The following is a 24446-nucleotide window of genomic DNA, read 5'->3' on the forward strand; positions in this document are numbered from 1 at the left end:
GTACAGAGCAAAACAACCAATATATCAGGACAAGAACAATTCTACTGTGTCGAGTTGTACCGTCGCGAAGGCCAGTATTCAAAAATGGCTCTGAGCACTATGGGACTTAACTTGTAAGGTCATCAGTCCCCTAGAACTTAGAACTACTTAAACCTAACTAACCTAAGGACATCACACACATCCATACCCGAGGCAGGATTCGAACCTGCGACCGTAGCGGTCGCGCGGTTCCAGACTGTAGCGCCTTTAACCGCTTGACAACCCTGGCCGGCAAGGCCAGTATTCCGCGAGACTAAATGATACGAAAAATTTCGTGTGGACGTATGGTATTTCCCGAGAAAACGTTGAGAATGTACGTTATTAGCAACATTAGAGTTCAGTGTCCTGTCGACAAAAGTTTAGTAGAGACAGAGTAGACCCCCGGATCGAGTAGGGGTGGGTAAGCGAAACGACCGTGTCCTTCATAAATGGAACATCCCGGCATTCACCTAGATCGGTTTGTACAGATTATGGAAAAGCAAAGTCTGAATGACCGAAGGAGATTTTGACCTCTGCTCTTGCAAAATGCGAGTTCACTACGAAACACAGCGCAGTCATTTCCATCACATGTCTTTAATCTTCCAAAGCAATGGGATATTTGCACTTTTGTCCGAAAACCACTTTTTTAATGCTGTGTAAAGGGAAAAAATGGACTTGTCTCGGTAGGAGACATCACATACGCATACCAGCTTCTATAATATATACAATCTTACCTCTTATATCACGGTCAAACAGGTCAGCCATCTAAAATGAATGTTCCTTAAGAATGTTAAGAGCAAAACGAGTGCAAAATTCAGTGTTCCTAGATATCACATTTACTGCTACTCAAGCACCTCAGATACTTTGCAGTGTTGTCACATCAGAGTGGAATGTACTATGAGAAGTTTTATTTGATAACCTCTGGACGGCAAGTAATACTCATTGCCGCGCCTGCATATAATGGTAGGGTTCTCATTAAGTATATCAGTCTCAAGCGTACAATGATATTTGCATTACAATATTTTTGTAAGAGTGACTTGTCGTACTATAAATCTCTGATATTGGGATCGGGCTTATGTTCCAAAAGTGATGATCCTTTGTCTTACAGAATGACTCATTTAACTTGTAAGTAAGAATATGTTTTAATAATGCTTATTATATATCATTTATATTTACACATGAGTGACAATATTCCAAACAAGAAACTGTGTTAATACAATATCAAACATTTTCTATAACAATAATTATATGCTCTTATTTTTTAAAAAAAGGTATAGTGTGTGTCTGTGTGTGTGTGTGTGTGTGTGTGTGTGTGTGTGTTTGTGTAGCAACACTTATAAAGTAGACAGAAATAGACTTGTGGTTATTTTTCTTCATATGTCAGTGCAAAAAGGGATAAGTACATCTTTTAATTTGCTGATCACCTACAAATCAGTGTATTCATTTTGTTGCTTTTGTGCCTACAAAATATCATTTAGACCCTTAATCAATCTGTATAAACGACAGCATAAATGCCAAGTCTATTGAACGACGAAGAACGAAGTAGCAAATCGTCTCTTTGTGGAGAAACGGGAATTCCAAGAGATATGAAGACCTCGAGGCTCGAAGACTGACTTGTCACCATCGAGTAAGTAGTGAAAAATGTGAAAATTAGTCGCAGATTCTACAAATGGGATACGTGCCCACCCACTGTCTTTCACGACTACTCACATCGAGTCCAAAAGCTCAGCGAACCCAGGCATCAATAGAAATGTTGCGACTGTGTCAAGCCGATTCAGATAACTTCTTCCTTAGGCCCCAAAACAGCTTGGAAGAGGACTGTGTGTATCACTGTGTCACAAAGGAACAAAGTAAATAGTGGAAACAAGTTGATTCACGACGGCCGAAAATGGCACAGACCCAGTCATCAACGGGCAGGGAGCTGGTGCACGGTTGACTACGAAAGCACGACTGAAGAAAGATCAAGACACGTTCACAGGTTGTGTCGACCTGGGAAAACGTTCAAAAGTATAAAATAGTGCAAGATGTTCGAAATCCTGAGAAAAATGGGGTAAGCTGTAGAGAAAGACGAGTGATATACAGTATGTACAAGAACCAAAAGGGAACAATAACAAGGGAAAACCAAGAACGAAGTGCTCTGATTATAAATGGTGTAAGGCACGGATGTAGTCCTTCGTGCCTAGTGTTCAATCTACACATCGAAGAAGCAACGACGGAAATAATAAAAAAAAAGGTTCAAATGTGGAATTAAAACGCAGACTGAAAGGATATCGATGCTGAGGTTCGCCGATGGCACTGGTATTTCCAGTCAAAGTGAAAAAAAATTAGACGATGTGTTGAATGGAATAAATAGTCAGATGAGTTCAGAATGTGGATTGAGAGTAAATCGAAGAAAGAAGAGCCCGCATCTCGTGGTCGTGCGGTAGCGTTCTCGCTTCCCACGCCCGGGTTCCCGGGTTCGATTCCCGGCGGGGTCAGGGATTTTCTCTGCCTCGTGATGGCTGGGTGTTGTGTGCTGTCCTTAGGTTAGTTAGGTTTAAGTAGTTCTAAGTTCTATGGGACTGATGACCGTAGCAGTTAAGTCCCATAGTGCTCAGAGACATTTTTGAAGAAAGAAGAAAGTAATGAGAAGTATCAGAAATGAGAAAAGCAAGAAACTTAACATCAGAATTGGTGAGCACAAAGTAGATGAAGATACGGAATTCTGCTACCTAGGCAGGAAAATAGCTCATGATGTACGTAGAAAGAGGACATTACCGGTTAAGAGAAGTCTGCTGGTATCAGAGTCCTTAATTTCAGAAAGAAACTTCTGAGAATGCAGGTTTGGAGCACAGCATTGTATGGTAGTAAAATATGGACTATGGGAAAACTTGAACAGAAGGGAGTGAAAGCATTTGAGAGGCGATGCTACAGAAAAATGTTGAAAATTAGGAGGACTAGCATGGAGGGAATTAGGAGGTTCTCTGTAGAAGGGCGGTGAGGAAAGATATGTAAGGAACACACGTACAAGAAGAAAGGAGATAATGATAGGACATCTATTAAGACACCGCAGAATAACTTCCGTAGCACTACAGGGAGCTGTAGAGGGTAAAAACTGTAGTGGAAGAAAGAGATTGAAATACATCAACCAAATAATTGAGAAAGTAGATTACAAGTGCCACTGTGAGACGAAAAAGTGGGCGCAGGAGAGGAATTTGTGGCGGGCCGCACCAAATCAGTTAGAAGGCTGATGATCCAAATAATAATAATAATAATAATAATAATAATGAAATAACATAAAAATAATGGTAAGGCTATTGGAAGAGTGCCAAAATGTGAGAGGCTATCAAGGGGTTTATTTTCGTCTATATCATCCCAACTTATTTTGCACGGGACACAGACATACATGCTGGTTCTTTGGCTGTCATATTATGTCCCGCCGTCTGTAATCTCCAGTCATGGTACTCAGTGACCTTCGACGAAGAAATCAATGCGGGCAGGCATTTTCAGAATGAAAATTTGTTCATCTTCAAGGCAGAATGTTTTCTCAAGAGCCAAATTTCAGACTACTACAATGAAGGTCTCCATTAACTTATCCATCGCTTGGTAACATGTTTGGCATGGAAGGGTGACTATGTAAGGAACACCATCACCTAGTTTCATGGCCAGAGCTTGAGTTTTCTAAAGTGATGATGATTAAAACTGTATGACCACACCTCGTATAGTTATTCTTTTTTCTTTCTGGTCCAGAATCATCGCCTGTTATTTACATACCTATATCCGTAGACTGCATTTCGTTGACCTGAGCTTTCCTCCGGTACCGGCTCCCGATGCCCTCGACAAATTCTACGTTCTCCGATCTTCTTGGTTAGGATATGTGTTGTGTGCTTGTGTACGTATGCGTGTGCGTGTGTGCGAGACTCCCGACACGTGGCCATAAAGCGCGGGCAGCCGGACGCCGGCGCTGAGAGGCTGTCACCGCCCCCGCCTTCCGCCCCACCCCCGCGAGGCAGATAAATCGCAGCCCGGGCGACCACCCCTCCTCTCCCCTAGGTGCGCGGCGCGCCGCGGCAGATGTATTGTTTGTGGAATTGTAGGTGGGCTGCCGGCCGGCACGATGGATGGCTTTATTGCGCGCGCCGGGCCAACTTCGCACGTGCCACAACTCTCCGGGCGACAGCGCGCCCGGCGCCAATCTCGCCGCCCACACCGAACATCCCACCGAGCTGCGACCCATCTTCCGCCGCCCGTCCCGGCGCCAGTCTCGGTGACTTTCTACCTCGTCGGGGCTCAGGCAAGGCAAAGTCGTGCTTGCAAGGGCGACAATACACAAACGGAGAAACAAGCGTATACCCAAAAAATCCATGCCCTCTGCATGGCAGAGGGTGCTCCCCATTGTACCACATGTCAGTTTCAGATCAGCATCTGCCCATCCAGATTTAGCTTTCCTCTGATTCTCCTAAATCGCTTGCGCTTAATGCCGGGATGGTTCCCTTGAAGGGGCACTGCCAGTTTCTGTTCCATATCCTTACCCAATCCGAGCTTCTGCTCTGTCTCCAAAGACCTTGGCCGGACTTGGAAATCTAATTGACCTTCCTTTTTTCCCTCCCCAGTCCATTACCGCACAGAACGTGGGAACGATGCCTGTTTAACTACTTGTTCATCAGAAATAAATTCTTTGTTAGAATAATTATTGTTGTGACCAGACGAAACTACTACTCTGGGAGAATGTTCATCAAACTAGAGCACATAAAAGTTTCACTCCATTATATACATGAACAAATAATTTACTTAGCTTTGACACACTTCTTTGTCACAGCATTTCTTGATAATTTACTACTGTCACCATGAAAGCATCACTTGTAGCACAGATTAGCGAACTTTTCTCTTGCCGTACAAGATGCAACATTACAAGAGTACATTTCATCAGAAACCTTAACTGTCACTGTCCCACTCGAGGATGTTGACTGCTGTAGATGAGGTCTCGAACTGGGGCAGAGCTCATGCATGTGCAACACTATATTTGTAAGTAGGCTGTTTAGGTTTTTATATTGGCTCACCTCCAACTGCGCAACGCTACGCGCTGGTAACAGCCAACTGCACAACACTACAATAGCATATACTGCAACAATGCAAACCAACCACAGCCTACACGCAGCACAGTCAGTGATTTTCATACAGAGCTCTACGTGGCGTTACCAATATAAAAACCTAAACAGCCTACTTACATATTGACTTCTGGTGTGAGGGCGCCGCTGTGCTGAGAAAGAGGCGTGATCTTCAGGTGCGCTTTCCACATATCATTTCGGATAGCAGTGAACTCTCGCTAATAACTATGGTATCGATACTTGGGTGTGGCACGGCGATCTCTGGACGATACCACAATTGTTTTCTTAATACTGATACAATCTGGTGCATGACACATTAACATCAGTACAAATATTTTCAGAAAAAAAGTATTTTCTAGTTCTTTTACTGCTGATGCAGCAAACCCACTTGTGGACCAGGGATGATTCATGTTTTTTGCTGCTCTGCAAAGAAGTTGCGGGGTCCAGTACCACGTATCTGGCCCATCCATTCCGTACAATGGGGAAGTCTCATTGTGCTACCACATCCACATTTGTAGATGTCTCGTTTGTAGATGTAAGTGCAGTTTCATTTAGCAAGTTAGCTTGTGGAACGTCTTATTTGTAACAGCTGATGCTTACTGCCATGTCAGCTCTTATTAGAGAATATTTTGATGGCCTGACATACCGCGAAATGCAAGCAACTGAGGACTTCAAACCCACTATATCCTCCGCATTAATTTCGGGAATGATTCAGCTCGCGTTCACAATGGACATATCAAGAAAATCGTAATTTATGCGATCCCACTATTTCAGTTTCAACGCCACTTTCCACTGGTTTCGGAGGGCAACCACAAATGATTTTCGTGTTTAGTACAAAAGCTGAATCATAGTAATGATAAATAACGTAATTTTAAAGAAAGATGAACACTCACCTTAGCAGAACCTTAACTTCTCTTAAGTGTATAATCACAAACAAGAAGAACTTAAGACAGAGGAGAATACAAGAAGCATGAGCCAGGAAGCTGGGAAAAGTGCGGTATTCACACCGAGTTCTGAAAATCTCCTTTAGAGGTCAACAGTTACGGGGGTAGGATGTCAAACGGGTCGACCTGGAGCAGGAGAGGCACCACAGGACATTTTAATTTCCACAGTGTATACTTTTGCAAATGAATTCATAAAATTTTGTCAGCATGATCAGGAAGAATTCGAGATTCACAGTCATAGCAGTGGAAGTTCAAAAAGACAACAAAATAAATTTTTTATAATGTGAAATTTCATCACTTACTATTGGCTGCATTTGTTGCTATAGATAAACTTTCCTTCTTAAGAGAGATTCTTCGATGAATTTTGCGCTGTTTATTAAACACAAACTCCTTAATACAAAACTCTAGAATTTTCGAACTCTGTTAAAAACTGTGGTAAAAACTGAGATAATTAACTATAAGATTTGAGTTTTTTTAACAATGCAGTTTAAAATCTGACAGCTCATTCATTGTTTCATAAATTAAATAAATTCTAGAGTTTTATACACCTGCAAGTATGGTTTGTACGCTGTGCAAAATTCATGGAAGGATCTCTCTTACTGATGAAGAAATTGCGACTTACTGGAAGTGAGTTACAGGATACTCTTCTACACGATTGGTCACACCTGGCTTTGGATCTCCGAAGATTCTTTGAAGTACTTTTAACATTAACTCTTCACTTCTTGTATGAACAATGTGAAAGTGTGACAAAAGTATGCTAAAAATCTGATAAAAGTTTCACAATCCGTCCTATCCTTGGTTATTTTTCATATTCATTTTCAGTCCTAACGGATATACTGTAAGTCAAGTAGGGTTATAGCTTAAAACACATAATACTTGAACCTATAATAGTGAGTGTGAAAGTTTCAGCACCATGAAACAATATTCCGAATGATTACAAACTTGGAGGACATGAAAACATTCTACCAACAGTAGGCGAAAATAATTGCAAATAGAGGGCATAAGCTGAGATGTAGTGGGGACTTGAATGTGTGATAGGGACGTACATGTCACGCCAATCTCATCCAGTGAAGATGCACCAAACATGCGAATATATGGAATCTGTTAGTGCTAGCCGATACTAAAGGGCACAATATGCGAATTTCTGTGACTTCAAAATTGCGAAACAGGTTACTCAAACCGTCGCATTTCGGCTCATAGAGGGCTTTTGGTTACAACAGTTTGTTGTGTGTGTGTGTGTGTGTGTGTGTGTGTGTGTGTGTGTGTGTTGGGACAATGCATAGAATGCACAAAAGAGTGTCTTAACGCAGCAACAAGCTGGTGTTGGTCTATGCAACATGTCCAGGAGCACGAGGCGTCCGCTTGGCCGTAACGGGCTGTACAGTTTCGTTCAGACATGGTTCGAGGCTGGAGCAATGGAACGAGTGTGGATTCGCAGTCGACCTACCGACACCGTCTGCTGCGGGGTGAAACGGTGGCAAGCATGCCAGTAAGACGTTCTTTCAGTGTGCAGAAGCCAGGAACCCCTCCGACTAGAACGGTTACGCGGATGCCGTACTGAGTGGGCAAACATAGTGTTGTAGCGCGTCTCCCGTTTCAAACTGTCCAATACCGACGGCATTACACGAAGTACACGCTATTGTGGTGACTGTGATATGGCAGCCTGCAGTGCTTTTGCGGCCTAGTATGAAAATCACGACCGTACTGTTTGAGACATCTTCCTATACAGCAGCAACTAAACTGTTGCGTAATGGGAGTGGTCTGAACTGAAGCCGTTACTGCAGGGAGACCTGTGAGTGCAGAAACAGCAGGCTATTTCACAACCTCACGATGTTCACCTAGTGTCGAAGTATATTAAAGTCTTCCTCAAGGAATGTCAGACCCATTGTTTTTTGATACATCAGCCTTGTTCGGCATAGGGCTGATCGGCAACTGGTCATCGCGGTCTTCCACCACTACTATAGACGGTTGGTACACATATGTACAAACCATGTAGAAATAAGTTCTCCACGAATTAATGTTTATTCTCAATGACTACTTACCACGAAATTTTAGAGCGGTGGCTTATAACACAAAGATGCTTCACTTCAAGGTAATTCTCAAGGTCAACGGTCAGAGGTAATTCTCTTACCAGTTCTCCGTGTTTATTAACTTAATTTGTGCTAAAAAGTTCATATAAGTAGCATTTCTCCTTCTTGATTATCCAATTTTCAGAAGAGTTGGAGAACTTTCTGTGTTCCGCTATAATGATATTTTATCACATTTTCAGAAGAGTTGGGGAACTTCCTGTGTTCCGCTATGATGATATTTTATCACATTTTCAGAAGAGTTGGGGAACTTCCTGTGTTCCACTATAATGATATTTTATCACTTTTGCGAAGAATTCTCTTAGGAGAACTGCGACCATCATCAACACTGAAAGGAAATACGCTAGTCTTGGTCATCATTATGCGTTTCGGATTGTTCCCCTCAATAGATCTCTGGTATTAACTACAAAATGAGACAAGAAATGAAACTTAAAAGTAAGTGTTTCAACACTGCCGTGAGGCGGTTTGTGCGCTGATGGTCTGCCGCAATGAAACAGGAGGCGATGAAGGACTGTATGGTTTTCGACAGGTACGGTTGTCAACTTCTCACAGGTACATTTGTCAGCTTCTTTGCGTTGTTGAAATACATATCTTTAAATTTAGCATTATTTTCTTCATTTTTCTTCATGTATGCGCCCATAGCCTCGATTCAAATTCTAAATAATGATGGCATTTCTTGACTTATACTGAACTTTTATACCACGTATATGGTAATGGGGCTCTCCCCATATAGAGAATATACCGAAACGCTTAATGATGAGATGTTAATAATATTTTATCAGTGACCCAAATTAGTGTATATCTATTCAGGGCTCTAATGAGTTTCTCAGTATCATCCCGGTTATCCATAGCAGGATCACAGTCTACCAGATTGACACTCTTGTGCGTAATGCACCTTCTAAAATCGGTAGAGCATTTGCCATCTAGCAAGAAGGGAAACGGATCCTGGAAAATACCTATCCAGCCTGAAATGCAGAAGGAGTTTGCTCTTACCACAGCCCTGAATAGAGTAAGGTGGAAAACAAAATCGTTCGGCTCCTTCACAATTCCTGCCCTTTCCATAACGAACCTGATCTTCTGATGTGGCTGTAATGAACTACCTATCGAAAGTACGTTGAATTCAAATCTTCCATCTTCCTTCCACCTCCACTGAGTTTCCTGACGTGGCTCAAAATTTTCGACTGGACCCCCAGTTGAACAGTTAAATGCAGTTTCTCTAACATATATAGTAGTACTGTTCTTTTATAGCCTTGATTAACCCTTTTTCAGCTCTGAATGTTTGAAATGTTGCTAGAATTCTATAGAGCACCGGATAGATACAGAGAATATACTTTCCTGACAGATTCATTACTACTTGCATTAATGCCACTACTGTTAATAATATCAACGAAACAGCTATTTCCTTTATCAGAATATTAGTTTATGTTTATTACGAACGATTATTCATCACATTTCCTGCGGAAACTAGTATGTTTTTTATTTTTCCTTATATTTTTATTATTGTTTTTAAATCGCGTCCTTCAGTATTGCAAGTCACAGTTATTAGCAATAATTTCGTCATGCTTTCTTGGGAATCTAAAGTCGACATCACAGAGGATTCTTTGAGAGTGTGACAGTTCGTTATCTTTAAGTAGAAGGAAATGGAATTCAAGATTTAGCGTTCCGGCGACTTGAGATCATTGGAGAATCAAAAGGAAATGGATAATGCCTTTCCAGACGAACCAACGCGACAATCGTCGTGTCCTATTTCCTAGCCATCTCGCTCTGTGTTAGCTTCGGTGGGACACTAAGTAGCCAGCTAGGCCAGGTTATCCTATATGGCCGATCGTACTAGTATTCCAGCCGATGATGCGAGTACCCAACAGCGCGTGTATGCCTACGGTATCACTGCGGCGCTATAGGGAGTGAGAGGGGGCTGTTGTAAAGTGCTGAGTGTGCGTGTCCCACAATGCAAAGCACTTCATGAGCTGCCTAACATTACAGAGGGCGCCAGATTATCACTCAATGACGGTTTCGCAGAGGTATTTCCTTGGCATAGGAGCTGCTTCGCAACGCCGGCAGGCGATAATCCGACAACTTTAGTAAAAACTTTTTTGTAACCACAGCTTTGTATAGTCTGGTTGCTGTTTAACAACGCCGCAAAGACGCTGTTTCATGATAACTGTGCCGGCCGAAGTGGCCGTGCGGTTAAAGGCGCTGCAGTCTGGAACCGCAGGACCGCTACGGTCGCAGGTTCGAATCCTGCCTCGGGCATGGATGTTTGTGATGTCCTTAGGTTAGTTAGGTTTAACTAGTTCTAAGTTCTAGGGGACTAATGACCTCAGCAGTTGAGTCCCATAGTGCTCAGAGCCATTTGAACCATTTTTTGAACCATGATAACTGTTCTGTCGCAATGCAGATTTATTTCATTTACTGAATTTTACGTCGGAGCTTGGCAGAACATGACAATATTATTAAAAAGTAGAAGTCTTCCTTTGTTGTTGTGGTCTTCAGTCCTGAGACTGGATAGATGCAGCTCTCCATACTACTCTATCCTGTGCAAGCTTCTTCATCTCCCAGTACCTACTGCAGCATAAAACATCCTTCTGAATCTGCTTACTGCATTCATCTCTTGGTCTCCCTCTACGATTTTTAACCTCCACGCTCCCCTCCAGTACCAAATTGGTGATCCCTTGATGCCTCAGAACATGTCCTACCAACCGATCCCGTCTTCTAGTCAAGTTGTGCCACAAAATCCTCTTCTCCCGAATTCTATTCAATACCTCCTCATTAGTTATGTGATCTACCCATCTAATCTTCAGCATTCCTCTGTAGCACCACACTTCGAAAGCTTCTATTCTCTTCTTGTCTAAACTATTTATCGTCCGTGTTTCACTTCCATACAAATACTTTCAGAAATGACTTCCTGACACTTAAATCAATACTCGATGTTAACAAATTTCTCTTCTTCAGAAACGCTTTCCTTGCCATTGCCAGTCTACACTTTATATCCTCTCTACTTTGGGCATCTTCAGTTATGTCGCTCCCAAAATAGCAAAACTCCTTTACTACTTTAAGTGTCTCATTTCCTAATCTAATTCCCTCAGCGGTTAATTCGACTACATTCCATTATCCTCGTTTTGCTTTTGTTGATGTTCATCTTATACCCTCCTTTCAAGTCTTCCTTATATTCCGTGAAATAGTATTCTTTTCATCACGAAACAGCTTTCGGTTGCTCAGGCAATCTTCAGGTAACAACTTACTGTCGCAAATACAGATAAAACTGATGTGAGACTTACACAGCTGTTGGTTATATAGAAGATACAAAAATGACAAAGTATTTACATAGAAAAATATTCAGTACTTACAGTAACTAAAAATGGGTTAAACAAAGATTTTATGGGGAGATGCACACAACACATGGTGAAATATAAAATGAATTTGCAGCTGGAATCTAGTGTTTGTAACGAAAACTTAATTTAACAAGCGCGGAAATGGAAACTCAAGTCAAAACATTAAATACCAGGCTAACATTCTGTGTTAATCTGTGTGAATATTTCTCCATCTACCAAGCATTAGTGTGTCTCTCCATTCCATTCGCGAATCACACAATATAAAAATAATTAACCAAATGTTTCATATTCCAGTCTTTGAACACAGTATAAAGTCCTTCGACGATGACCGGTTTCAGTCAGTAATGACCATCTTCAGATCTACAATGTAACTAGTGGGGAGTTTATCTTCCAAAACAATAAAGTATTTCTCATCACGATGTACTCCCATACAAACTGTGAATGTAAGATAAAATAAGGTAAACCGTACCTTTTCTGTATCGTGTCCTAATGTGATAAAGCCGTAATGGTATCGTCAAAACATATAAATACACTCAGCAAAGCATCGTCACGTAGAACTAAAACATGGTGTAAAGTGGGCCACATCATCCACACAGTCATTTTGCAACTGGCGTTACTGTACAAAACATACTGAAGTGCAGTAGCTACCAGAAAGATATTTGCCTATATGCTTCTCACATGTCGCTAATATGGGCTTAGATGTATTCTTCATTCACCTAAGAACTATAGTATGATGAAAATGCAGTAGGTAAAATACATGTAGCTGACTTTTAAATTTGGTAACTATTATAGAAACCAGTTGTTATAAAATAAAACACGAATACAATTAAACATATAAAATTATTTAAAGGACATGTATAAAGATAATAGGTCTGACACTTTAATGGTGAATTTACGGTCAAAAATAAAATATACGCAACACACTGCCTATAGCAACCTATAAATTACCTATGAAAGATAAAATGGTAATTCTGACTGAAACCGGTCATCTTCGAAGGACTTAATATTGTGATCAAAGACTGGAATACAAAACATTTGACAGCACCTGCATCACCGATTGTATTCGTGACTATGTAGGAGCTTGATAAAAAAATAATTGCTTTAATGGCTCCGTTGGTGTTGTATTTAGTCTAAAAGTTTCTTTGGTCACAATATGGGGGTGAGAATGAGTCGTAGAGAGATAAGGAATGTCAGATAGTTATTTTTTCAGCTATGCAAATGCCTTATAGCGAAAGAAAATAGTAAAAATGAAAGGGCTTGGGTACATCCTCACTTGAAAAAAGAATTGCATATTACACACGTTGTGAAAGGAAGCAAAAAAACATCACTATGATATAAAGACACTATAGAGAACTCTTAGTCGGAAACGTATTAAAGAAAGCGCATTTTCCCTTGAGAAGCTCTGATATTCATAGTGAGAGGTTTCTGTACCTAAGAATACCATTACGCGTTCCGAGGAACTTGTTAATAACCTGTCGACCACTCACAGAATGAGCTTGATGAAGCCTCATGTTGTGCTCGCCGCTGTCACGTAGATCTCATACTTCATCGGTCAGTTGCCACAGTCAGTTGCAGCCGGCGTTTGCCACCATAAACGTAACAATCGTGATTCATTTTCGTTGTTTCCATTGTTACTCTGTGCAGCGTATTTATTTTATGTGACAGAATGTGCTAAACTACACACATCCAAAAAAGTTTTGCATCACCCTGGTTCCTAGAACTCCTGAAGGTATACGTTGTCTGTGGACATTGTATCACAGACACAGTCCCTTTGTTCAGAGATGTCACTAAACCTTCCCAAAGATGTAAACAACCATGCATGAGCAGCGCCTATTAGACAGAGGTGGTCCGACAGACGATCTGTTCTAGTCATTCCACCAGGAAGGAAGGAGGTACACGGCTCGTATTGTCTGTAGTTCAACCGTGCCTAAACTATCAAGATCTCGGTTCGATCGCGTGCGCATTGTTACTTCGTGCCAGGAAGCCCTTTCAACAAGGGAAGTGAACCAAAGCGATGTTGTTCGGACGTGGAGGAGATACAGAGGGACAGAAACTGTCGATGACATGCCTCGCTCAGGCCGCCCAAGGGCTACTACTGCAGTGGATGACCGCTACCTACGGATTATGGCTCGGGGGAACCCTGACAGCTGCGCCACCCTGTTGAATAATGCTTTTATTGCAGCCACAGGACGTCATGTTACGACTCAAACTGTGCGCATTAGGCTGCATGATGCGCAACTTCACTCCCGATGTCCATGGCGAGGTCCATCTTTGCAGCCATGACACCATGCTGCGCGGTACAGTTGGGCCCAACAACATGCCGAATGGACCGCTCAGGATTGGCATAACGATCTCTTCACCGATGAGTGTCGCATATGCCTTAAACCAGACAATCGTGGGAAACGTGTACGTAGGCAACCCGGTCAGGCTGAACGCCTTAGACACACTGTCCAGCGACTGCAGCAAGGTGGAGGTTGCCTGCTGTTGTGGGGCCGACGTACTCCGCTGGTGGTCATGGGATGCGCCGTAACCGCTGTACGATACGTGAAAGCCATCCTCCGACTGATAGTGCAACCACAGCGGCAGCATATTGGCGAGGCACTCATCTTCATGAGTGTTCTCAAGACATGAACCCTGTCGAACATGCCAGGGATACATTGAAAAGAGCTTTTTATGGACGACGTGACCCACCAACCATTCTGAAGGATCTACGCTGAATCGCCGTTGGGGAGTGGGACAATCTGGACCAACAGTACCTTGATGAACTTCTCGATAGTATTCCACGACGAGTACATGCATCTATCACTGCAAGAGGACGTGCTACTGGGTATTAGAGGTACCGGTGTGTACATGAATCTGAACCATCACCTCTGAAGGTCTTGCTGTATGGTGGTACAACATGCAGTGTGTGGTTTGCATGAGCAATAAAAAGGGCGGAAATGATGTTTATGTTGATCCCTACTCCAATTTTCTGTACAGGTTCCGGGACTCCCGGCACCGATGTGATGTAAAATTTTTGGATGTGTGTAATTGCAGAAGTGAACACAAAAGTGATAAAACTGTTATCGATCTGCTAAGCAAGCCCAATATTGCACGTCAACAGGCAGTGCGTGAATGTATCCAGACGGGAAAATACAGCTGCTGTTGCTTTATCCATACACTATCAGATGAAAAGTATTTAGATAATTAATAATGAACATTAATATAACGGCTGCTGGGGACACAGTAAGTGATTTATCTGAATGTCTGTGGAAGAATGGCAGCCCATTTTTCCTCCAGAGAAGGTAGTGTTGTTGGGCTCTGGTGCTAGGACCGAAGTCAACCTTCCAGCTCATTCCAAAGCTGTTCCATTAGGTTTAAGTTGGACTTGGGGCGAGCCAGTCCATTTCAGGTATGTTATCGTGCATAAACCATTGTATCAGAGATGCTATTTTACCACTTGGTGCATTGTCATGCTGGTAAAAACAACCATTATCTCCGAAATGATCCTCTACTGCACACAGTACATAGTGCTGTAAAATGTGATCGTATCTTTCTGTTTTTAACGTCATCCTTAGATCAATAAGGGGATCACATGCTAAACACGAGAAACATCCTCATACGCTACACCACCTACTGTGCACTTCACTGTTGGTCCTGCATTTGATAACAGGTAAAGTTCTCCACATATTCGCCAAACCCAAACCCTTCCACGGGATTGTAACAGCGTATAACGCGATTCATCTCTCCAGATCACTCGTCTCTAGTCACGCACAATCCAGTGTCATTGATCTTTACACCAACATAAGCGTCGCTTAGCACTGGCTACAGAAATATGTGGTTTATGCGGAGCTGCTCGACCACTGTATCCGGCTCTTTTTAACTCCTTACCAGTAGTCGTTGTGACCAATGACGCTTTAGTTTGGACCCTTTACACCCAAAACCCACCAACCAACCAATAAGCTGTCATTGTACTACACTCATGCTTATAAATTAAGGATAATGCTGATACACGGTGAAACAACGCTCTGGTGGGCGATTTGCGAGTTTAAATCACCTCGCGGTATGACCATGCGGTACATTTGACCTGCGGTCGTCGCACGGTGGCAGCAGTCCACATACGCAGAAGTGTGTTGGTGTATGCCAGAGTACGGTGCAGCGAGTAAGAGTGCAGACGTTTTCAGACGTGCTAATGGTGACTGTATGTTGAAAATGGCTTAAAGAACACATATTGATGACGTTATGAGAGGTAGAATACTGGGGCGACTGGAGGCTACTCAATCACAAAAGGTCGTAGCACGGGCCCTCCGTATGCCACAAAGTGTGATTTCAAGATTATGGAAACGATTCCAGCAGATAGGAAACATGTCCAGGCGCTACAGTACGGGACGTCCACAGTGTCCACCACAAGAAGACCGATATATCACCATCAGTGCTCGCAGACGGCCACGGAGTACTGCAGGTAGCCTTGCTCGGGACCTTACCGCAGCCACTGGAACAACTGTCTCCAGACACACAGTCTACAGACGACTGAACAGACATGGTTTATTCGCCCGGAGACTAGCAGATGCATTCCACTGACCCCTGGTCACAGGAATGCCCGTAAAGCCTGGTGTCAAGAACACAGTACACGGTCATTGGAACAGTAGTCCCAGGTTATGTTCACGGACGAGTTCAGGTGTAGTCTGAACTGTGATTTTCGCCGGGTTTTCATCTGGCGTGAACCAGGAACGAGATACCAACCCCTTAATGTCCTTGAAAGGGGCCTGTATGGAGGTCGTGATTTGATGGTGGGGGGTGGGATTATGATTGGTGCACGTACACCCTGCAAGTCTTTGACAGTGGAACTGTAACAGGTCAGGTGTATCGGGACGTCATTTTGCACTAGTATGTCCGCCTTTTCAGGGGTGCAGTGGGTCCCACCTTCCTCCTGTTGGATGATAACGCACGGCCCCACCTAGCTGCCATCGTGGAGGACTACCTTGAAACAGAAGATATCAGGCGAATGGAGTGGCCTCCCTGTTCTCCAGACCTAAACCCCATCGAGCACGTCTGGGATGCTCTCGGTCGACGTATTGCTGCAAGTGTTCAGACCCTTAGGACACTTCAGGAGCTCCAACAGGCACTGGTTTAACAATGGGAGGCTGAACCCCAGCAGCTGCTCGATGACCTGATCCAGAGTATGCCAACCCGTTGTGCGGCCTGTGTACGTGTGCATGGTGATCATATCCCATATTGATGTCGGGGTACATGCGCAGGAAACAGTGGCGTTTTGCAGCACATGTGTTTCGGGACGGTTTTCTCAACTTAACACCAATACCCTAGACTTACAGATCTGTGTCATGTGTGTTCCCTATCTGCCTGTTATACTAGCGCCAGTTTTGTGTAGTGTCACGCTGTGTGGCACTACATTCTGCAATTGTCCTTAATTTATGAGCATGAGTGTAGCTGCATTGCAGATATCCGCTTTGGAGATAACGAGTGATTCCTTACTCTGGCTGCAGAGACTTTCTACAGCACCTTTCGCAAAGCTCGACGACCCTGTTTGTCACTGCATGAGCTGTCTGGTCGTGATGTAGGTGTGATTTTTCCTTCGTGTTTCCATTTCACTATCATACCACCATCAGTTAAACTGAACACCTTCAGAAGCGTTGGAATATCTCTGGTCTATCTGTTACTCAGGTGACATCCAGTGACTAGTCCACATTCGAAATAACTGAGCTCTAGTGACATATTTTAGTGGTACTCCTTCGTTAGTCACGACACAGTATTCTCTACCTCCTATACTGGCGGGTCCACCTATCGTGACATCTAGTGGCCAATTCCGCATTACGTTGGGATGTTCAGATACTTTTGATCAGATAGTGTGCTGTGTGCGAGGCAAATGCGACCCACCAACGTTGCCCTCTTCCACGCTCGACTGACAACCACTTTGTACTCTAATGGAGATATAGTTGCTAAAAACATCTTACTACTTGAAACACTCTGTTTTCGTGAATTCATCTACGCTTTCAAGAAGGCATTATACATTCTAGGGTGATTGCTTAATTACTACACTGCCGGAAAGAAGTAGTACTTCTGGAAAGATGACATCGAGTTTGATCAGATGACAGAACATGTCACCCGGGGGATGTTAGATGTATTGGATGGGTTTGCTTGCGTGGCCAACATCCGCAACAAGCACAAAAATATTTGTTCCGTAAATAAAATCCTCAGTGTAACAAGAAAAAGGTGGTTTTGTAACAAAACGAGTACTGATAATGGTTTCTACGTCGTCCGCCAACAGTTAGCACAGTGATAACTACCAGAGCGTCATCTGTGTCTACCCTTTCATAGGGAATACTCGCAACCAGAAGGATCATTATGGCCTTCCGAGTGATGGGAGCGTCCTTTCGGAGAATTGTCACAAAAGTTGGACGTGCTGCGTCAGTTGTGCAGAGATGCTGGTACTAGCGGTCACCTGAAAATTCTGACACCACTAACGAGGTTCAGGATGCCAACGCAGTACATGTACCCGCTAGGATCGTCATATTGTAAGGGCAGCAGTGGCAAGTCATACAGCTACCAAAGCACAGACAAGAGGGCTTGTGAGCCCAGACATATCCACACGTACTGTTGCGAACCGCTTATTAGCAGTAGGACTATGTGCATATGTGCACACACACACACACAGACACACACACACACCATTGACATGGACGGTTCGTCTGGTGCAGTCAGAGGATCACTCGGAAGATGGAATAGCGCTTTGCAATCTTTAGTGATGAAAGAAGTTTCTGCCTGCACGCAAGTGATGGTCCTCTGCGCGTACGACGTAGACCTTGTGAGCGCTGCCTCGTAGAGTATGTTCGTCCAAGACACAGTGGTCGAAACTCAGGCCATAGGGACTGGGGTCCGATAAGCTACAACTCTTGTCACCTTTGGAATTTCTGGAGGGGACCCTAACAGGCACTCGGTACATGCAGCACGTTGTTAGACCTGTTCTTTTGTCGTTCTTGCACCAGGAAGGTGACGTGTTCTTTCATCACGATAATGCTCGCCCTATATTTTCCCTGAAACTCAACGTGCTCTGCCAAATATCCAGCAACTTCCCTGGACAGCACGATCTCCAGAGTTGTCTCCAACCTAGCACGTGTAGGACATGTTGTGCCCCGAAGCAGCTTGTGCTACTCGTCAACCAACCAATCTTACAGAACTACATGCATGGTGTAACGCATCCCAGTACAGTATTTGCCATCTGTACGATCGACTGGATGCCAGAGTCAGCGACTTCACCGCCGCCCTTGGAGGCTGCACCACATACTAATATGAATGTTTCAGCACGGGTCGATACCTGGTAGCTTAGAACCACTTGTGCTATTGATCTGTAAACGTAATCATTTCGTGTACCCCATATGTAATGTTGCAATAATAAATCTTGAGTATACTGGAAACGTCTGAAAGAATGTACAAATTTTTTTCCCGACAGTGTACAATCATTTGTTCCCAGCCGTTCCTCTACTGCACGCTAAGCAGTACGCTGTAAAATGAGTTCATATACTTCCTCATTTCGTGTTTTCTTAAGCGCAATAAAGGGATCGCACACTAACGATGAGAAACATCGCCATACCGTAACACCCCGTTCTCTGCACTTCACTGTGGCACTACATATAATAGCAAGTAACGGTCTCCAGGCATTCGGAAAACCCAAACCTTCCAATCGGATTCCCATATAGAGTGACTCATGACTCATAATCACTTGTTTCCAGTTGTCCACTGTCCAGTGGCATTGCTCTTTAGAGTACTTCATACGTCGATTGCCACTGACTACGGAAATATGTTGCTTACAAGGAACTGCTCGACCATTGTATTCTGTTGTTTTTTACTCCTCAGACGCAGTCGTTGTACTATCTGGATTGCTAGTAGAACTCTGGAACTCACGAGTGATTCCTTCACTGATTTTATGAGATTCTGATTTTATCCAGCTTTTTAAACCCCCCGCCCCCCCCCCCTCCCCCCCACCACCAACGCTAGACTATTCCTGTCTGTCAGTCCATGAACTGCGCCAGGTATTGGTGTAGATGGTCGTTCCTTCGTGTTTCGACTTCACACTCATATCACAAAAAGTCGACTTTGGGTTAAGAAATCGCTGATGGACGTATTACTCAAGTGACATGCAATCAGTAGTCCGCATTCGAAGTCACTGATCTCTCCAAACTTGCTGTTACTGCTCCTCTACTGACAACACAGTACTCCCCGCCTCCTTTTGAGCTGGCGGGTCCATCTCTATTGACGTCCACTTGTCAGTTTCGCATTACATAGGCCTGAAGACTGAACCGCAAACCTACAACACCGCTCCCTCCTATGCTCGACTGTCACTCACTTTGTACTCTGATCGAGGAGTAGTTGTAAAACGCATTTTACTCCTTGAAACATTGTGGTTCTCTGAATTCTAAGAACACACTGTACATTCCGGGGTGATTGCTTAATTACTATTTTCAGACAGATCAGTGCTTCGACGGCCCCGCTTGTGATCTTCAGCGGTCGTTTCCTCTCCCTCGAGTACTTGACCCTTCGGCCGTAACGAGGTGTGAGGCAGCTGCTACCCCGAGGCGTCACCGGAGCGGAGCACCTGGCGACTCCGACGCCGCCTGGAGCGTCCCCGTCCGGCCGCCCCACCAACCCCCGCGAGACTGGCCGGGGTTCGCCGCGGATTTATCCGCACCCCTCCTCCGTTCCTGCTCGCTCCACCCTTTCTCCCACCGGCTTTGATGCCCTCAGACACCCCCGAGCGCTTCGCACACCGAGCGACCGTAACTTACCCCTCTTGCACTCCCACCCCCGCTCCCCGAAACACTTCGGATGCCGCCACCCCCGCGCGGCCACTTTTTTCTGCCTCTTCCCAATCCTCGCTAGTCGTTTGTGGCCAGAGGTACAAAAACAGAGCCGGCTCATACATCGTTCGTATAACAACCGCGCCGTACCTCTCTCCGGAGACAATTGACGTCCCGACAAGCGGCCAGCTATATATATAAAACCTTCCCCCGCCCTTCCCGCTATCTCTTGGGCCGCCGCTGCTGCTATGGGACTCCCCCGCTCCTTTCCTCTCTGTCTTTCTCCTCGCCTCTTTTTTTTCCCCCCTACCCTTTTTTTCCGAACAACACTGTGCGTTCTGCCAGGAGGTCCTCGTAAATAACCTGACCGTGTAAACAAACGCTCGCATTAGTGGCGCTCATGAGCTGTCGCGAACATCCGTTTCCGGGAGACGGCTACGAAATCGGCTACAAAACGTTCTTGGACCGTCGAGTATTGGATCACCGTCAGAGATACGTTGTCCCGTATTTTTTCTTCCTTTGCGAGCTTTATCCTGTGTGAAGGATTATCTTATCACGCGACTCTTTCGAACTTGTGGCGACCGTTCCTAACAGCACTGCTTCCAAGATAGTAAAGCAAAACTGTATCATGGTTTATCTATCGCATGTGTGCGAGGCAGTTTTATGAAATTTTACACAGCATGGGTAAAATCATCAGTTTATAAATACAAAATGAGTAACATTGGACTTCGTATCCGAAAGTCGGAAGCCGCAAACTTGTCATTCTTCTTCTTCTTCTGCCAATTAAGGATTAGGCCTTACGGCCAATTGCGCTCCCATCATCTCTTCCTCGGCCTTCCCACACTCATTCTTCCAATAGCTTGTTGAGGGGTTCTCTGACGTGACATAAGCAACACATGCTTTTTCCAACGCTACTTTTATCGGCTCACTTTTTCAATTAATGACTGTATTCCCAGTTCTTTCCTTAATACTCGTACTACATTTCTTATTTTGTCATCTCCTGTGCAGCCTCTCACTGAACTTAGAACCTTCATTTCCTATGATTTTGAAATAGTCTTTGGTCTTTTGATCTTAATGTCCAACTTTCTTCTGTACGAATGACTGTGGGTAGCACCATCAGTATATAAAATGTCATTTCGGTTTCTCTTCTCGTTTTACCCATTAATGTGCTTACCGTATCAGATGTATGTTGGTAGGTATTAATTTTCTTATTGATCTCTTTATCAGGAATTATGTTACATCCGAGATATTGGAAATGGGACACCATGTTCTGCTAGAATGATACCGATGATTACCTTGGTCCTTATGGGTATTTTTCTAAAACGCCCATTGCCTTTGTTTTAGTTGTTCATAGCCCAAGCTTATAATTTAGACATACATTATTTAGACTAATCTATGTACCGCTATTTCTAATTCGTCTTCATCGTCCTCTATGATCAGCTGGTCGCCTGAAAAAGCGTCGTATTTAAAAACTTGAATGACCCAGTTCTTGTTTTAAGGTTTTTTCCTTCGTCCATTCCCTGGCCAGATCGTCTATGAAGATGTTAAACAACGTAGGTGACGTACTACAGTCCTCCGTACTCCGTAGGTGTGTTTCCAGACTGAATTTCGTCTTTTTTGTATAACTTTTGTGGGTGTGAAAAAATCGTCGGTGGAGGATCTTTTTTTACAAAAACATGCTTGCTGTTCTAATACGATTGAATCAGATGTTTTTGCAGGCTTTTCGTTAGTTACTTTGCTGTAGCTGGAAACTTGTCAGTGAAGACTGAAGAACAGTCCACATAATTTCAGCGCTGGTTATGAAATATCTTTCCTTATTGGGCACACCGTTTAGCGTAACTGTGTCAACTGTCATCGGTCCTCCCCCTCCTGCTGATCTCTCTCCGTGTGTTTGTTTAATCTTCAACCCTCTTCTCGTTTCATCCGCCCTTGTTAGTTTGCTGTATATCTGTGCCCGGTTAAGAGCGTTTCAAGCGAGAGTCGAGCATGAAATTCAGTACAACGAAAAACCAGTCGAACGTTGCTAATTTTATTTTTTTATTCCCTCCATGACTAGTTACGGGCAGAGACCCAGTTTCAAAGCATTGTCAATCATAGTCAAAAATCTTATTTTTTGTGAAAGCCACGTCAAAAAAATGCAACTAATAGTTATAGCGCATACAGGTAACAGTTTATCTTCATGCGCTGTACTGTTCGTTGCTTATTTTTGACGTGGCTTTTACATCTTCGGATATACCATTTTTGACAATGTTACGATGATCTAAAAATGGGTCGTGACCCGAAACCAGTCATCGAGTGAATAATAAAAAAAAGTAAAATTTGCAACTTCAACTGGTTTTTCGTTTTACTGATTGAGAGAAGTTGCTAATCCACAGCTACTCCAGCATGCTGAAAGTAATGTAAGTATGAAACTATTTGGTTACCTGTTTAGAGAATAAACTATCAAAATTCCAATTTCAGACTCTAAACCAATCAAACTGTCAATCCTGCAGGTTGTTATGGAATTACAATGAGCAAAAGCTTAAACAATTAGGAATAATTAACTATTTTTACAGCTAAGCACTACAACACACTGGTTACGTACTTGTCACCAGGGAATTTAAAATTAAACATATAGAAGAAAACATGCTAAACTTAAGTATTTTGAAATAAATCTCTATAACACCCTATCACAAATAAAATTCAGTGCAAACTGGAACGTTTAACAAATTCCTTTGTTTCCCTTTGCATAGTAATCGAGTCTTTTTTAACATAAAAACTTGTGAATTATCGCTAATCGTTGCCTTGTCTTACGTACATTCCTGCAATACAAATGAACCAAACTTAAAATTGTAGTGAAAAGGAAACTCAATCTGTTTTTATGAATGTTCTGGAGTTTCTCATATTTTGGGGGGTTAGTTGGAAACTTGGTCCTAACTGGTATCCTTACCAGACTACCGCATTAGAACTCTTGAATTATGATCAGGTTCTGGCTCAGCTGATACATCCGCCAAACTCGGGCCTAATACTCAAAAACCTCGAATGTGTGCGACGAATATTTGGCTACAATGTCTATTTGTGGTCCTAAATCTGCTTTTGACTACCTATTAAGTAAATCTCTTCAGCTTCAATAAATAAACTGAATGATAACATATTATCTCCTATGTTCTCAAAATGTCAATAACGACGACGACAAACTGGAAGAACACCAATATACACTCCCCAGAGTAAGTGTTACAGACACTGATCCTTGTAATCCCTGGACAGCTCTGAAGTATTTCGCTCAATATTAACAATTGGCTCACTGAAATAAACTGGCCCTAGCACAACTGGTGTAGTTACTTCATCTCGGTACTTACGCATTGCAAGGACTGAAGCGCGCATCGTTTATAATCAACTCTTCATTGAGCGGTGATCTCCGGACGCTTCCATTGTCACGAAGCTGTTACCAGGCACGCTGCTACAGCCAGGTAGCTCTTTCCCAAGGGAGTCGAATTAGTTTATGGAGGCATGTTATTTTACTGAAACGTTGGGAAAAAAGGTTAATACGAAGTTTATGGCCCAATTGTTGTTTAATTCTGTCGCTTAGCAACATTGTTCCACGTAGTTAGAGGAAATAAAAAAGGGCGCATGGATGGTCGATGTAGCTGGACGTAACAAAGTTAAAATTGATAAAAACTTTTAGTCTCGTTTAAAGCTCTTTAGAAATGATTTTCACAATAATGACAAAAACAGTGAAATAACAGAAGAAACACATCCCACGTTTTTGATGCAGCGAATAACAGGTACTAAATCACAATTGTTTCAACACTCACAAAATAAAGATAATTAAAGATCTGTTTCTGTACTGAGACATGAATGATCTAACAAAAAAAAGTAATAATAATTTTAGTGATTTCCCTTCTGAAAACTGCTTACTACTACCATCAAAATTGCATTGTTCGGTACTAAGCAGAGCAAGTTCACTGAGCTAACTTTTTGTGACAGATCTTCAGAGTTACGAAAGTATGAACTAAACGTCAATAAAGGTTCTTTCACAGATAGCAGTGACGACACTTACAATCAGCATGATCTGGACGCCTATTCTTAAGTTCGTAAGACACGTTTGTAGCCATTTTTAACAAAGAATCGCCATAGTTCTCCTGGTCTTGGTAGTTTGATAGAATCGCGGTTTTACAGCAGGAACCTGTAGTTCAAAACTTTTGCA

Source organism: Schistocerca serialis, chromosome 6 (genome assembly GCF_023864345.2).
Source record: "Schistocerca serialis cubense isolate TAMUIC-IGC-003099 chromosome 6, iqSchSeri2.2, whole genome shotgun sequence".
Lineage (NCBI taxonomy): Eukaryota > Metazoa > Arthropoda > Insecta > Orthoptera > Acrididae > Schistocerca > Schistocerca serialis.